The sequence below is a fragment of the Ovis canadensis genome, chromosome 1 (genome assembly GCF_042477335.2).
Source record: "Ovis canadensis isolate MfBH-ARS-UI-01 breed Bighorn chromosome 1, ARS-UI_OviCan_v2, whole genome shotgun sequence".
Lineage (NCBI taxonomy): Eukaryota > Metazoa > Chordata > Mammalia > Artiodactyla > Bovidae > Ovis > Ovis canadensis.
This window is the reverse complement of record NC_091245.1, coordinates 235,062,241-235,067,907: the sequence shown is the minus strand read 5'-3', so window position 1 is coordinate 235,067,907 and position 5,667 is coordinate 235,062,241.

Genomic DNA, 5,667 nt, shown 5'->3' with positions numbered 1-5,667 from the left:
CAGAGCCTGTGCTCCACGACAAGGGAAGCACTGCCATGAGAATCTCTTGCACCACAACTAGAGAGTGGCCCACACTTTCTGCAACTATAGAAAGCCCAAACGCAGCAACAAAGACTCAGCACAATCAAAAACTAACCAACTAATTATTTTAAAAAGTAGTAGTAAATCCTCTATTACTTCCCTGGTGGCTCAGACGGTTAAGCGTCTGTCTACAATGTGGGAGACCCAGGTTCGATCCCTGGGTCGGAAAGATCCCCTGGAGAAGGAAATGGCAATCCACTCCAGTACTATTGCCTGGAAAATCCAATGAACAGAAGAGCCTAGTAGGCTATAGTCCATGGTTGCAAAGAGTCGGACACGACTGAGCGACTAAGGTAAAGACCTGGACTTTGGTCAGAAATTTAGCCTAAACGGACTTTTTCACATTTTTAGATAGTCCTGTTATAACCATCCCCAATGACAAAGATCTACCCTCTCTGCAGTTATCTAGTTCATCTTGCCCTTGGACCAAACAAGCTGGTCTAATTAGTGTTCCCTAGGAGCCATCCCACGTTGAAGGTCAGGAAGGGTGGTGGTGAGGAGATACCCCTCATCCAAGGTAAGGAGCAGTGGCTGCGCTTTGCTGGAGCAGCTGTGAAGAGATACCCCACGCCCAAGATAAGAGAAACCCAAGTAAGATGGTAGGTGTTACAAGAGGGCATCAGAGGGCAGACACACTGAAACCATACTCACAGAAAACTAGTGAATCTAATCACACTAGGACCACAGCCTTATCTAACTCAATGAAACCAAGCCATGCCCGCGGGGCAACCCAAGACGAGCGGGTCATGGTGGAGAGGTCTGACAGAATGTAGTCCACTGGAGAAGGGAATGGCAAACCACTTCAGTATTCTTGCCTTGAGAACCCCATTAACAGTATGAAAAGGCAAAATGATAGGATACTGAGAGAGGAAATCCCCAGGTCAGTAGGTGCCCAATATGCCACTGGAGATCAGTGGAGAAATAACGCCAGAAAGAATGACGGGATGGAGCCAAAGCCAAAAACAATACCCAGCTGTGGGTGAGACTGGTGATAGAAGCAAGGTCCGATGCTGTAAAGAGCGATATTGCATAGGAACCTGGAATGTCAGATCCATGAATCAAGGCAAATTGGAAGTGCTCAAACAAGAGATGGCAAGAGTGAACTTTGACATTCTAGGAATCAGCGAACTAAAATGGACTGGAATGGGTGAATTTAACTCAGATGACCATTATATCTACTACTGTGGGCAGGAATCCCTCAGAAGAAATGGAGTAGCCATCATGGTCAACAAAAGAGTCCGAAATGCAGTACTTGGATGCAATCTCAAAAACAGCAGAATGATCTCTGTTCATCTCCAAGGCAAACCATTCAATATCACAGTAATCCAAGTCTATGCCCCAACCAGTAACGCTGAAGAAGCTGAAGTTGAACGGTTCGATGAAGACCTACAAGACCTTTTAGAACTAACACCCAAAAAAGATGTCCTTTTCATTATAGGGGACTGGAATGCAAAAGTAGGAAGTCAAGAAACACCTGGAGTAACAGGCAAATTTGGCCTTGGAATGCGGAATGAAGCAGGGCAAAGACTAATAGAGTTTTGCCAAGAAAATGCACTAGTCATAGCAAACACCCTCTTCCAACAACACAAGAGAAGACTCTACACATGGACATCACCAGATGGTCAACACCGAAATCAGATTGATTATATTCTTTGCAGCCAAAGATGGAGAAGCTCTATACAGTCAACAAAAACAAGACCAGGAGCTGACTGTGGTTCAGATCATGAACTCCTTATTGCCAAATTCAGACTGAAATTGAAGAAAGTAGGGAAAACTGCTAGCCCATTCAGGTATGACCTAAATCAAATCCCTTATGATTATACAGTGGAAGTGAGAAATAGATTTAAGGGACTAGATCTGATAGATAGAGTGCCTGATGAACTATGGAATCAGGTTCGTGACATTGTACAGGAGACAGGGATCAAGACCATACTCATGGAAAAGAAATGCAAAAAAGCAAAATGGCTGTCTGGGGAGGCCTTACAAATAGCTGTGAAAAGAAGACAAGTGAAAAGCAAAGGAGAAAAAGAAAGGTATAAGTATCTGAATGCAGAGTTCCAAAGAACAGCAAGGAGAGATAAGAAAGCCTTCTTCAGCGATCAATGCAAAGAAATAGAGGAAAACTACAGAATGGGAAAGACTAGAGATTTCTTCAAGAAAATTAGAGATACCAAGGGAACATTTCATGCAAAAATGGGCTCGATAAAGGACAGATATGGTATGGACCTAACAGAAGCAGAAGACATTAAGAAGAGATGGCAAGAATACACAGAAGAACTGTACAAAAAAGATCTTCACGACCTGGATAATCACAATGGTGTGATCACTCATCTAGAGCCAGACATCCTGGAATGTGAAGTCAAGTGGACCTTAGAAAGCATCACTACGAACAAAGCTAGTGGAGGTGATGGAATTCCAGTTGAGCGATTTCAAATCATAAAAGATGATGCTGTCAAAGTGGTGCACTCAATATGCCAGGAAATTTGGAAAACTCAGCAGTGGCCACAGCGCTGGAAAAGGTCAGTTTGCATTCCAATCCCAAAGAAAGGCAATGCCAAAGAATGCTCAAACTACCACACAGTAGCACTCATCTCACACACTAGTAAAGTAATGCTCAAAATTCTCCAAGACAGGCTTCAGCAATTTGTTAACCGGGAACTTCCTGATGTTCAAGCTGGTTTTAGAAAAGGCAGAGGAACCAGAGATCAAATTGCCAACATCCGCTGGATCATGGAAAAAGCAAAAGAATTCCAGGGAAACATCTATTTCTGCTTTATTGACTATGTCAAGCCTTTGACTGTGTGGATCACAATAAACTGTGGAAAATTCTGAGAGATGGGAATACCATATCACCTGACCTGCCTCTTGAGAAACCTGTATGCAGGTCAGGAAGCAACAGTTAGAACTGGATACGGAACAACAGACTGGTTCCAAATAGGGAAAGGAGTATATTGTCACCCTGCTAATTTAACTTCTATGCAGAGTACATCATGAGGAACGCTGGACTGGAAGAAACACAAGCTGGAATCAAGACTGCCGGGAGAAATATCAATAACCTCAGATATGCAGATGACACCACCCTTAATGGGAGAAAGTGAAGAGGAACTAAAAAGCCTCTTGATGAAAGTGAAAAAAAGTAGGCTTAGAGTTCAACATTCAGAAAACGAACATCATGGCATCCAGTCCCATCACTTCACGGGAAATAGATGGGGAAACAGTGGAAACAGTGTCCGATTTTTTTTGGGGGGGGGCTCCAAAATCACTGCAGATGGTGACTGCAGCCATGAAATTAAAAGACACTTACTCCTTGGAAGAAAAGTTATGACCAACCTAGATAGCATATTCAAAAGCAGAGACATTACTTTGCCGACTAAGGTCTGTCTAGTCAAGGCTATGGTTTTTCCTGTGGTCATGTATGGATGTGAGAGTTGAATTGTGATAAGGCTGAGCACCGAAGAACTGATGCTTTTGAACTGTGGTGTTGGAGAAGACTCTTGAGAGTCCCTTGGACTGCAAGGAGATCCAACCAGTCCATTCTGAAGGAGATCAACCCTGGGATTTCTTTGGAAGGAATGATGCTAAAGCTGAAACTCCAGTACTTTGGCCACCTCATGTGGAGAGTTGACTCATTGGAAAAGACATTGATGCCTGGAGGAATTGGGGGCAGGAGAAGAAGGGGATGACAGAGGATGAGATGGCTGGATGGCATCACTGCCTCGATGGACGTGAATCTGAGTGAATCTGGGAGTTGGTGATGGACAGGGAGACCTGGCATGCTGCGTTCATGGGGTCACAAAGAGTCAGATGAGCGACTGAACTGAACTGAACTACCTCTTTAAGGAAAAGATTAGACCAGGTTACACAGTACCCAGAAGGGGCTTCACCAGCCCCGCCTTCAAACAGTTCAACTGGAAAGATAACAGTTCACTGGCTGAGCTGGCAGAGGTCATCAGAACTAATTCCAGTGATAACTGTGATGAGATCTGACATCACTTGGAGGCAAACTGAGGGGGAAAAAAGGCTCAGGAGCTTGCCACAAAACTAGTTTAACATCTCTGTAAATAAAAATCCTAACATCTCTGTAAACAAAAATAACACATCCCTTTAAAACAAAATAGAAAGCTATTGATCCAGGGAACAAAATCTACCACATAACTTCCTAATCTCCCCCAAAGATGATGAAATAAAGTCACACACACAAAAAGAACTTTGGAAGATTTGAGACCTCACTAAAAATTCATGTTGTTTAATTAGAAAATGTTGGGAAATCTACTTTGCTGTATTTTTAGGTTACATTTATTTTTAAAACCTGTATTTATTGATTCATTTGGCTGTGCTGGGGCTTCACTGCTGTGGAGGGCCTGCTCTGGTTGTGGTGAGTGAGGGCTCGTCTCTTGTTTCGGGTGCAGGGTCAGTAGTCGCGGCTCCAGGGCTGTAGAGCACAAGTTCAGTAGTTGTGGCACAGGGGCTTAGCTGCCCCTCAGCATGTGAAATCTTCCCAGACCAGAGATGGAACCCACGTTCCCCACGTTGGCAGGCAGATTCTTAACCACTGGACCACCAGAAAAATGCTACTTTGCTATGTTTTATCCCAGAAGCAGCAGTTTCCTGCTTTAATCAGGTTGCAGCAGTAAACTTCCCATTCTAAATCACTGATTCTGATAGGAGTCAGCATGAAGAGGACCAGATGACTCCTCTGACTTTGGTCAGTTCCTTTGCAACTCATTAGGAAAAACTTCTGGAGACCCTGTGAGGGGATCATTGCTGGTGTTTTGAAAGAAGCTTATAATGTCAGGATGATTTTAGCAGCAAGTACATATTTTTGTATGTCACATCCTCAAAGCCACTCAAACTGACTCTAAAAAATAAAGAACTGTATTATGTAGGGAACAAGGTATAAGGAAGGTTGAGAAGTGCTTGCAAACGAGACTCTCAACCAGGGCTGAACATTCTTGCAAACGAGATGTTCAGCTAAGAATCCTCTGTTTGTTCCCATGGGAAAAGAACATTTCTTGCACACAAGGATGTTTCTCTGATTCCTCAAAAGGAACAGACCCAGGGACAAAACGGATTCTAAGTTGATAAGGAAGTTCCCCAAAACAAAGTCTTAGCTGCAGTAACTAAGTTAAGGTAAAGGTTATCTTGCCCTGCGCCTGCGCACTGTATAGTCACTAAATCATAGTGCTTGGCAACTTGCCCTGTAGATTGTTGTGCAAAGGATATAAACTAAAGCAGCTGTAAAAAGCGAGGAGTTAAAATACAAAGATTCAAACCACTCTGCAGTGTTGGTGTTTCCTTCCATCGCCAGCAGTATTACCTTGCACAATGAGAAATTGGGAGGCAAGAGAATTCAAGTCCTCGGGGTCTCGACAATGTCAGAAGGCATCCTTGTTCTTTCCCATCTCTGTGCCGCCATCCTCAGCACATCTGTGCTTTTGTTCTCAGGATTGGCCCCCTCATCTAACAACAGGTGGAAAGAAGCCACTCTTTATTACTAGAAACGGTCTAAGTGAACTTCTCTTATGGCTCTGCCCCAAATTCACAAGCAATTAGAGAATAGTGGAGAAGAAAGAGCAGCCTCAGACA